At 42.6% G+C, this 12027-nt stretch overlaps 1 protein-coding gene across 2 annotated transcripts in view; it reads left to right on the top strand.

Moving 5' to 3' along the window:
• Window positions 1–12027, top strand: part of AGPAT3 (1-acylglycerol-3-phosphate O-acyltransferase 3) — a 92778-nt gene that overhangs the window by 9348 nt on the left and 71403 nt on the right. The gene's annotated exons all lie outside the window — the stretch shown is intronic.

The following is a 12027-nucleotide window of genomic DNA, read 5'->3' as shown; positions in this document are numbered from 1 at the left end:
GTAGGCATTACCTCTAAAGAAACCCTTTTCCCAAGGGCAAAGCTTTGAGAGAAATGAAAGGAGTCACAGGCAAGTCTAGAAAACATCACCAAAGGGAAGGTTTGCAGAATAATGGGCTTGTTATGTAGATAGCACTTGAAGGTCTACTATAGAGGAGGAGGGAGTAGTTTGCTCTCCTTGCCCACTGTAGAGAGGACAAGAAGTTATAGGTTTAAGATGCAGAAGGGAGAGCTGGAAAGCTTTGGAAAAAGCTTTCTATTGCCAAATGGGAGTTACGAAATCTCTGATGCTGGAGAGAACTCAGAAAGAGCGGATCTTGGCAGATGCCTCTGGAAAGGGTTGGGGCTTGGGGCTCTTTCTCTGGGGTCTAGAGCACTGTGTCCTTGGTAGGAAGGGCCCCAGTTTTAGATATAGAGAAGGAGAAGCCACAGAACATAAGTTCTGGCAGCCTCTCCATTCCCCTAACATTGCTGTGTAAAAATGGGTTGGAGGAAGTTGAGAACAAGAAATTGGCGTTCTTAGTGAAGTGAAAGGCAATGGCAAAGCTTAGCTATGAAAGACTGGGGACAGCTGGATGAGGTGACCTCTTGAAATCCCCTTCAGCTGTGCACACTGCCCTTTAATTTTGTTTGAGACTCATGCTCCAAGCCAGCTCTGCTTTAGGATCCTCACATGCTGTAAATTCCAGCACAGGGCAACATTCTGTGCATCCCAGACTGAATGACTCTGGGAAGGGTATCAGTGTTTTCACTCTTACGGCAAGGGGTCCTTTCACATAGCAGCCACTTCATGCCTTCCTTTGTAAATGCATGGAAACAATTCGCTTGTGGTCCATGTGTTCTGTGCAGAAGGCAAAGCAAAGGAGGACGTGTTGACCTCAAGACTGGAGCCCGAATGCGGTTACTGCGAAGACCTCTGTGTCCATTTCCTTTGTTTTGCCATTTTTCATCTGTTCAGCTCTCAGTAAATTTCTGTGGCACCAAATTAATTCCTGACAACCGGTCAGAATAACTTAGAGTTGCTCAGGCCACAAGCTGTAACTACCAGCAATGTGTGGAGAGCACTAAACAGGAGCTGAAAGGCTGGGTAACCCTCATTCAGAAGCTAGCCAGCTTGTGGCCTCAGAATTTCAATGCAAGCGCTGATTCTTGTTCTGCTCGCCTTTTTGGCATCACAGCCATTGCACAAGCTGGTGGGTGCTGGAGTAGTTTTGCAAAATGATAAGTGATGAATTAAAATCTGAGTCAAGTTTCTGGCTCCCTGTGCTGACGAATGAGCATTAGAGATGATGTAACAGAAAATTATGGGCTGTGATAGTCTGTCACTCTGTGTGAACAGAAAAGAAACATTAACCAGCTTCGTGAAATGCTTTCTTTTATGTGTGGTGTGCCCAAATTGTTTGGCAGGATATATGGTTTTTGCTTGTTGGTAAAACACAAGTGATCTAGGATGCTCCATGCAAGGAACTTCTTGTTCTTTGTGTTCTTTCCGCAGCAATGGCCAATGCCTAACCTTGGCATCACTGAACTGTCGTCAGCTGCATCTGAGGAACTCATTGAAAGTGAGGATATCTCTAATGTAAATGAGAGACAGCTTGCTTCCTTAGGACTATGAGGAGTTTCAGTCTTCCTGTCGCTGACTGTAGTGCAAATGCCTAGGTAGGAGAGAGAGAGAAGAGATAAATTAAGCCTCTGCTGAGTGACTCAATAGCTTTTGTGCGAGTTTGTATCATGCTGCTTTTTAAAATGCCATATGTTCTTATGAGAGGGGAGCCCCGCTGGGTTCTTGCCTTAATTCCAGAGTGCCCTTAAAATGTGATTTGTGGGTAGTACATAGTGTCTGCTATGTGGAACCCGTGTCTCGGAAAACCATGTTTGTTTGTTTTTTTAACAAATAACATAATAATTGGAATTCACAAATACATTGTAACCCAGTGAAATTACTCCGAGAGTGAAGATGTAAATGACAGAAAGCTGGTGCTTGCTCCGACAGAGCAGAGTCTCCTCCTGAGCTTTGTGCTTCTGTACCTGAGAGTAATTGCTGAACAAATTAAAAGCCTGCTGCACTGATACGTCTCCTGTTTGCAGCTGTGTCTGTCCTAGGGCAGCTATGTTTAACAGGTTCTAACAGTGTCAGACACACACCATTGGATGTATTTCCTCCCCCTGCAGCTGAATTCTTGCAAGAAACCTTAGCAAGGAGAAGGCAGATCTGCTCAGACAGGTGGATTTATGCATATCCATCTTATCCTGATCTCCTGGTGTAGTTTTCTGTTGCTCACCTCTTCCTCCTCTTCCTTGTTTCATTCCACTTACTGTGAGTTTCGTCAGAGCTCTTTCTTAAGCATTTAATTCAGTTGCCAAATTACAGTAATGAGCAGGTAAGTTTAATGCTGTGCTGCATGACAGATGAAGTCGTGCTTAATCTTGGTCTGCGTATTTGATTTTTGTACTTGTGGTGTAATTGGATCAGATTTTCTTAATTCTCCCTGTAAATGTTTTGTACTGACAATAGGAGAGAATGGAGGAGCATGGAGGGAATGAGCAAGACTGAGCTACTCCCACGTTTTGTTAGATTTGTGTCTGGGTGTGTGTTGGCTGATGATGAGCGATGCTGCCAGGAGGTTCCTCGCCCAGCAGTCTCCTCTGTCAGGGTTTCCGTGGCTGACTGGACCTCAGCTTCATGGCTGAAGAGTAAAGGAAGGCCCACATGGCACTGGTAACCTCAGGGGCTTCTCTAAGCCTAACAGTACGCTGTGTTGGTACTACTGGTATTTCTTAGCTGCAAACTAAGCCAGCAGGGCTTAGGGAAGGGTCTTGCTAAAGAAGAGGAGATTATGGAGGAAATGCTGAGAGGGAAGGCTGTACGGAATCATTTGTTTTGCCTGTTGCTTTCTTGGACTGCTTCACTCTGGACTCCTGAAGCAGATCTTTCCTGGCCTCTCTTTACAGCTTCTCTCATCTCCTTGGTGGAAGTGAATTTAGATCTTGAATCTATTTGTCACATATCCATCCACATCCCTGGAGATGCTCAATGCTAGGTTGGATGGGGTCCTGAGCAGCCTGAGCTGCTGCGGGGCAGCCCTGCCCACGGCAAGGAGTTGGAACTAGATGGGCTTTAAGATCCCTTCCAAACCCAAACCATTCTGTGATTCTGTGAAATTCCTCATTTCTCCACCATGTGCCCATTGCATTGTCTCTGCTTCTTCCTCCCTTCCACACCCAGCTGAGAAGCTTCCCAGCTCCCAGAGGATAGGAAGAAGCCTCCCAGAGGATGAGAGGGCAGAGCTCTTCTTCAGTGGGCTTCTGCAAGTGTCTGAGGGCCACTTCCCTTTTTTTTTTTTGGGGGGGAGGGGTGGCAGTATCTCTGCTTTTTTTCTAGGGAGTCCTAGTTTGCTGCTTCAGATCTGGATGCAATTCTAAATTATGGAGAGATCCTATCTTAAGACTTGTTCAGATGTTAACTGTTCTCACAGTTCCTGTGATGGAAGTGATAGCTTCTGCACACACTGAGGGAGTTGTGTAAGCTTGCTAAAGACCCTGGTTACGTTGGCCAGTTCTCTGCTGCAGCTTTTTTGGTTATATGATGAGAGGTTATTTCAGGAACAAGAACGTAATCGGGTCAAAAATCAAACTTCAGCAGAAGCTGATCTGTTGTGCATAGGTATGTTTTGGTTGCCGGGCATTGCTCACGATAGAAGTTGGAAGAATCATTCAACTTCATTTCTCCCAGTGGTCTTTCCTGTCTGCAAATAGTGGCTTTCCTGATATGATTCCATTTCAGGCTGCTTCATGCTGGTTTCTGTTCTGTACTAAATGTACATTTGTCTGTCTATCACAAATGTTTTGGTGAAAATAATAAAACCCAAAGAGGAGCAGAAATATTTCCTTTTGCCTTTGTGCTTTATTTCTCTGTATAGATTAGCTGTGGCTATGTTTTGTTATGACCTCTTTTTTTCCTAATATGGGTTTGAAATTCACACTTCTGCCACCGAGCAGAGGAAATTTAATAAAACACTCAGGTAAGATGAGGTAAAGATGTTGGAGTCTTAAGCCATGCTTCTGTCATATTTGTGGTGTCATGGTGCTTCCCATCTATATGGGAACTGCTGAGTCACGGCCTGAACCTCTGATTGATCACCTGAGGCGAGCACTGAGTCAGCCAGGGGAGCACAGGTGAAGGCAATTCAGCTGTGCTGCAGGAAGGGGTGGAGCCTGGCTGCACCTCTCCTAAACCCATTTAAGAGCTGGCTACCAGTGGGGAAGGATCTCTTCTGGAGATCCCTCCTCTGGAGTTTTGCAGTGAGCCTAGGGTGTGTGTAAGCTTTCTATCTGTTTTGTTTTTTTTTTTTTTTTTTTTTTTTTTTTTTTTTGTGACAGTGTGCTTTGCCGAACTCTCTTGTTTATTTCATAATTATAACATTTTTATATTCATTGACTATACCATCTGTAATCTCAATGGCGTTGGAACGCTTGCGTAGAAAATGCCTTCAGAAAGCGTGCATATCGGGTAGTTAACGCTTTTGATACTAGAAAACATGCTTTTGAGTTTGTGATGTATACTTTTACATATTGGAGCCTTATCTTGTTCTAAATAAAAAGAGAATCTGCTCTGGTGTCTCGCAAAGTGATAACCGGAAATAGTGTACATGAACCAGTAGACTGTATAGGAATAGAGTTACAGCACATCTCTTTACATGCTGTAAAACAAAGTCCTTCTGTGCTGCCATCCTCTGTTTGCCTTCTGCGCAGCTTGGTTTTTAGTATGCAATCTTTCTTCCACGATTGCTATTCTCAAAGTTTCAGACCTATACCGTGTAAAGTGTTTCAAATACTTGCTTTGAGGAAGCAACTCTTTTTTTTGTGCACTGAAATCATGTGGCCTTGCATTAAAGGCATGTGCTGAAAGGAAGTAGGAAAGTGTACTGGGCTGGGACTAATCACAGCATCATAGAATGGTCTGGGTTGGAAGACACCTCAAAGATCATCTGGTTTCTCCTTGTTGCCATCCACCAGCTCAGGCTGCCCAGGGCTTGGAATATCTTCAGGGATGGGGTATCCACAGCTTCCCTGGTCAATCCAGTTCTCACTTGTACTGGTAGGGCGACTCAGGTGTCTGAGCATCTGATGTCATTTTAGGCACTTGATATTTCTGAATGGAGATTGTGGTGAGGTGGGGATCAGGCTCTTTTTCTGTGTAAATTGTGATAGGATTAAAGGGAATGTCCTCAGGTTGTGCTAGGGGAGGTTCAGGTTGGATATAAGAAAAACTGTCTCAGAAAAGTGTTTAGATGTTGTACTAAGGAACATGATTTAGTGGAGAAATGGTGGTGGTAGGTGGATGGTTGGACTGGATGATCTTGGAGGTCTTTTCCAGCTTTGGTGATTCTGTGATTCTTTTGGCATGGAACCACTCTCCAAGAATATAGGTTTTCCAGTGGTCTGGTGTCACATTAGCTCGTCCCTCAAAGATGTCATGGGTATACCTTGGAAACACTTTAAAATGGCATTGTTGCCTATGTTTAAAAACAGAGAACTCCTCTGTAAGTGTTGGTAAAAATCTCAAAGCTGCAGCTTTTTATCTGCTTGGTAACCTAGAAAAGTTCATCATCAACAGACCTTTCCTCAGACCTCAGTTTTGTTCATCTCCCTCCCTCATGATTTGTATTTAAAGCCCAAACTGGAAGAGCCAATGAACAACTCTGACCATGGGGCAGCATGTGGGTTCTGTTTAAGTTACTTGACTGTCACATAGATGTAACTTAATTGCTATAAGATTACTTATTGAAGGTTGAATGGATGGTTTGAAAAGTTGAATCCGTGGATTCAGCACTGCAGAAATCCAGACTTCGGAGCAGTTAAACGGTGTGGCTTCAAAGATATATGGGTTTATGGGTCTGTGAATGCTGCAAACTTCAATATTTTAATTGTTGACAGAATCAAGATTTTTACTATATATTAAATAGTGTCCAGGCAGCTGAGCAAAGTACAGTCTGATTGTTTGCTTTCTTCCCTATTCCTGGCTGGCAGTATCATGGCTGTTTTGAGACGGTCTTTATCCTAACAGAGGCATGCTGTTTGACAAATTGAGCAAGGTAGGGAATGGCTTGTGGGCTTTGTGCAGTGTTTCCCACTGCCCTCAGCTCTGTCCTTCTAAACAAATAAATAACATCACTGTGTGATAGCTTTGCGATAAATCTGGTGTTTTAAAGAACCAAAAGAAAATATGATCAGTGGTTTCTAGCTTTGGAAAAAATAATTGTCATGTGAAGAGCGAATAATTCCCTAGTAAAAATTATTAGCATCTCTGTGATTTCCAGTCCTTCCTGATTCACCTAAACACAGTCATTTACATTTAAGTCCTCTTGATTTCAAGATTTGTGTCCTGAATGCAACTACTTTTTATTGCAATTGTCACGATCATCATCCGAGTCTGAAATACCGTTTTTGAATGAAGGAGCCACAATTATCAAAACACTTTATAATAGGAAGTGCAACTCCTATCTTGAGCTGTGGAAGAATCAGTGTTGGTATTAAGAGAAAACCCAGCCTCTGAACAGTGGTCTCATCTGTAATGCAAAATCAGGGTAAGACTTGTGGAGTTGTGAATATTGTTGATCTAGGTGTCTGAATGTCTATCAGAAATTTAGGTGATGCAAGCTATTTGGTTACTAAGCATTTCAGTTCTAATGAAGAAAAAAAAAAACAAGCAAACAAGCTCCCCCCTATCCTAAACCCACAACCAACAACAAAACTAAACAACATGGGTGTATGCAGGTGCCTGTGAAATGACTACACAGATTTAGTTGCTCAGTATTTTGAGAAAGCATTTCATGTTTTAAAGACATTTCCAGAAAGAAAGAATGCATGCAGTAGAAGGAGAAAAGGCATGTATTTGTTTATTTGTTTTTATAATAAGCATATATTCCTTTTCTTTCTCTCTCTTTCTTTTTAATCCAGGTTATTGGACAGCTGAGAAGCAAGCATTCTTTCCTTTAGGGGTGCATGAAGTGCTGCTTATAGTTGTAGTTGGTATGTCTGACTTCAGAATGAGATGCTGTGTGCTTGTTTTTACTGTTCCTTTATCTAAAAATCAGCTGGCACTCTTATATGGCTTGAAATGTATCCTATTCACTAGTACATACAAGAGCTGCTCCAAAAGTAATGCCTTCTATTTTATTATATTGGCCCATAATGCCGGAGGTGGTGGTTGGTGGTATGACAGTAGAGGTTGAACCTTCCCAACAATATTCTGCATGCAGGCTCTTGTTTATTGCTGGCAAGAATGAGTAGCTAGTAGTGTTAACTATATTGAAAAATAATGTTTTGCAGCTGGGAATTTGCTCTATCCAATGGTGTTATTGTGCATTTTGTATCTGTTGTAGTTTCCATGGAAATAAATAGGAGGCATTACTTTTGGAATGGCCTACGTACATTGTAAAAGCAAACAGTCTTTCATACAATAGCATATTACGTTATAATGAAATGGATAAAGACTGCTGTAATTTTGTGCTCTGTAAATAGTTCAGCATGCATCTGAGAGCTGTAATCAAATGCTGTTTTGTGGTATAACAAACTGCTGGCTGTGGCTGGGAATGTTTGCACAGGGTGAGCAGAGCTTGAGCCGGAGGCAGCAGGGGAGACTGGGGTACTTTGGTAGAGTCTGAATAGATAGGCATTAAAAGCCAAGTGTGGCACTTGGAGAAATGTGCTGCTAAGAACTCTGCTATTCCTTGTGGCTGCACTTCCACATGAAATGCATTCAGAGAAATCTGCTCAGGTTGACTTTAGCCCATCAGTAAAACTTGTTGAAGGTTATAACTATTTCTCAAATTTGTCTGTCACTCTGTACGTGGAGCACTGGTGATGACGTAGGAGATGCAGAGGGCGTTCTGTGTTTGCTTTGTCTGTGCACTTTCCCCTAGTTATGTAACTTTTCCAAAAGGTATTTAGATTTCAAGTAAGGTGAGATTGAGGCCGGATCTTTGAAGGATGTTGTTTGTTGAATACTGATGTGAGTGGTGTTATGTAAATAAGCATTGGTAAATAATTGCAGTACTGCTCTGGACATGATTAGAACCAATGCAGACTGGGTCCAGCTGTTTAGCTATGTCTTTCTAATCACTTGGCTTAACAGCTGTGTGTGCAGTTGGACACATCTGGCAGTAGCAAGCATGCAAGCATCTCGCCAGCTGCCTCTTGTAGTGATGAGAAGCATAGCTTCAGCTGGAGTGTCTCCTGCTGATTCATAATACCATTTGATTTGGAAGGGATCCTTCGAGACCATCTCATCCAAATCCCCTGTAATGAACAGGGATGCCTACAGCTACATCAGGTTGCTCAGAGCCCCCTCCAGCCTGACCTTGAGTGTCTCCATGGACAGAGCATCCAGCTCCTCTCTGGGCAACCTGTGCCAGCAACCCACATCCCTTATTGTAACAAACTTCTTCCTTCTGTCCAATCTAAATCTCCCCTCTTTTGGTTTGAAACAGTTTTCCCTTGTCCTATCATAATAGACCCTGCTGAAGAGTCTGTCCCTTTCATTCTCATCGCCCTCTTAGATATTGAAAGCCAAACTTGGAGTCAGCAGTCCGTTTGGGACAGGGTAAGTTGGAGCCATGTGAGTTCAAGCATAAATAAGACCCTGAGGCTGCTGCTGGGGTACATTGTGACCACACCACCTGCTGACTGTGACCCTGTCTTTAAGGTGACCTTCAGGTCATTGGCTTCTTAGAGGAGTGATCTTCAGTATCTGCAGCTTATTGGGCAGTATGCAGTGTTTTCCAGGGACTGAAGGCCTACTTCTGTCTGCTTAGCAAGTCTTCAGTTATGCATGGTAAAAACAAAACAAAAACTAACGACTCAGTTTGTTAAAAGGGGGTTATGACTTGTGATTTTTAAAGCAATGTTTCGTCTTGAGGGCAAGGAGAAGATGGAAACTCACACAGGGAAAGCAGCAGCCAAATAGCTTAATGACTAACTATCTTCTGCAAGATCACTTGCACATCTGTCTGCTGTCTGGGAGCTTAATCCATTTACTGCTGAATGTGCTGTACTTATAATGCTTTATCAATGTGAAATATTATTTTTCATGTGCCAGTAAATATTTTAATCTTTAATTATTTATATTGGTTCATTTTTTTATGGGTCCTGCACTTCTGAAACAATGACCTTTTAATCTCTTGAAGATGTAGGAGATGTCTTCATCTATGGATTTCTGTTTCCTGCAAGGATAACAGGGAGACATTTCTTCATCTCATGGGAGGTGAAAACTAAGTGAGTGCTGTGGATGTAGAGATGTGTGAAGCATCTTGCCCAGAGAAGCTGTGGTGCCTCCAGGGATGGGGCTCTCAAGGCCAGGTTGGATGGGGCCCTGGGCAGCCTGAGCTGAGGGGGGCAGCCCTGCTCACGGCAGGGGTTGGGGTGCGTGGACTGTGAGGTCCCTTCCAACCTAAGTTATTCTGTGATCTTCTCGCTCCTCTTTTTTTTTTTTTTTTTTAATTTAATTAGCTTCTTAGTAGAATATGTAGTGACTCTACTGTTTCATTTTAGCTGCTTGTGGCACTGGTGATTTGAGAATGGGAGAAAACTTCACCCTATACTTTGACTGACAACACTGGCAATTAGTTGTAAAAACAGTCTGCTGACATGTAGATGCCAGGACTGCTTTTTAGTGGGCATGAGATGGCCTCCAAATCTGTCAAGTTTTATTAAAAGATTAAAAAAAAAAAAAAAAAAAGCTGTATTCCTCAAGATCCCACTCTTCCCTTGTTTTATTCTTTCTGTTTAAAGATTTCATATGGTGAAAGATTTTACAAATGATATATTTGGGCAGTTTGTTCCTTCACAGTCAGTTGTTGTCTTTTTTTCTTTGATTTTGTTTATTTATTTTGTTAATAAAAGCATGCTGTGAAATTAATCTGAAACTCAACAGGTAGATAAAAAAAAAAAAAAAGAACTGTTCCTTTTACCAAGAGTACTGGAGCACCAAGAAGCAGAGTGACTGGAAGCAGTGGAAAATGCACACATGAGAAGGAGCACATTTTATTTATGAATATGCAGTTTAACACTTAAAAGTGTGCGGGGCGTGAGTAAACTGCCTCAGTGCTCAGAAAGAGCTGCACCCCACTGATAACTCTACTCAATTTCACTGAGTAATTCTATAGTCATTTGTGCATATCTCTACATAAAGAGCTTTTTGGTTTCTCTTTCTGATAATCTGCATAGTGAATGCTGCTTGGGGCAGCTCAGAGCAGTGCAGGTCACTGAGCTGATCCAGGGTAGTATTGCACCAGCTGCAGAGAGACTGTTTGGGACTGACGGAGGAAAAGATGGAGGGGGGGGGGAGAGGCTGTCAGATGTTTGTTTCTTTTTTTGTCCTGGAATGAAAAGCTGTGTGCATGAAACATGAATGTAGGTGAAAGCAAAAGGAGGTTTGCAGAGAAAAGAAGTCCTGGTTTTAATTTCCTAAGACTTTCAGGTGTCATATTTATCTTCAAATGTTGAGCTTTAGCCTATATATATGTATATATATATATAGCCTATGTATCTATGTGGTATGATGCTGTGCCTTTTTATTGTTGATGTTGTTAATGGTAGCGCTCAGCTGCAGAAAGTGTAAGCCTTGTGTTTATACGCTGAGAACTTCCTGCTGCATGTGTTTTTCTGGACATGGTTTTGAGAGCAAAGACAAGTGTAAGCTGGAATCTGTGGAGAGAACTGATCTCCCTAACTGCCCAGCAAAGGCAACAGAAGCATGCTCAGCTGCAAGTAAGTCAACTTCCTCACTGTGTTCATCGATAGAGCTATAACCAAGACAAAATAACTTGCTCTAAAGATTCTGTGGCTAATAAATTGATCAGTGCTTTTAGATTTGCCCTATACAATCTACCTGCTTAGCTACCCCTGACTATAATGTTCAGGTCTTTGTGCCGTTATGCAGAGAATCCAATTTGATGTGTTTGTGTGACTTCACTCCAGAGCTGTTGCTGGAGGATGCCGTGAGAGACACTTCACATTGGTAGTCTTTTGCTTCCTGTGCTTTTGTACATTGATACCTCATATCCTGGTGTCTCCTTTCTTTTTTGCATACATCGCCATGCCTGCACACATCTGATTCCCCCCCAGAGCTGAAGTCCAGGTAGAGTTTCACTGTTGTACCTTGTTACGTAGCTTGGAGCAGTGGAGTAAATAAGCAACGGCTGTATTGATTGAGGCAGCATGTGGAGGAATATAGTGGATATTAAAGAGCGTCTGTTTATACATTTCATTTGGAGATGAGGTCACTGGCTGTAAGGATTCTTGTCATCTGCATGAATTAGGCAGTATAAGCGTACCTGAGGGATGTGTTGAGCATTTTTCTGCCATACTGTCACAAGGCATTGTGCATCACCTGGTGGTAAATGTGCCACAAGGTGAGCTGGACCTGGGTTCTCTGGTGCTAAGAACTGCTTACCCTGGAAAAAATATTCTGAAACAAAGAAAAAAACCCAAAGCTTTCTTCTCTATCTTCAGCCCCATTCTCCTGCACAGAGTTGGTTTCTCTTATCCAGTTTGTTTCCCACGTGTTCAATGAGAAGAAATAAAATGGTTATGTATATCATGCTTTCTATTTTTAGGCTGTTCCTCCTCATTCTTGTCCATTATGGTTTTAAACTGAGACAGGGGACGTTTAGGTTAGATATGAGGAGGAAGTTCTTCACACAGAGGATGGTGACACACTGGAACAGGTTGCCCAAGGAGGCTGTGGATGCCCCATCCCTGGAGGCATTCAAGGCCAGGCTGGATGTGGCTCTGGGCAGCCTGGTCTGGAGGTTGGCGACCCTGCACATAGCAGGGGAATTGAAACTAGATGGTATTTGTGGTCCTTTTCAACCCAGGCCATTCTATGATTATCAACATGGTTTCTTTGTTTGTCTCTACCTCTTTGCTTTCTTTCTCTGTCCCACCTCTTTCACCCACCTCTCCACCTCTTTGGGTCTTGAATAAGTGCCATGGAAACTAACCTAGCCTTTGTGGGTTGACCTGG

This window comes from Tympanuchus pallidicinctus, unplaced genomic scaffold, assembly GCF_026119805.1.
Source record: "Tympanuchus pallidicinctus isolate F22 unplaced genomic scaffold, pur_lepc_1.0 scaffold14, whole genome shotgun sequence".
Lineage (NCBI taxonomy): Eukaryota > Metazoa > Chordata > Aves > Galliformes > Phasianidae > Tympanuchus > Tympanuchus pallidicinctus.
This window is presented reverse-complemented; position numbering and strand designations above follow the sequence as displayed.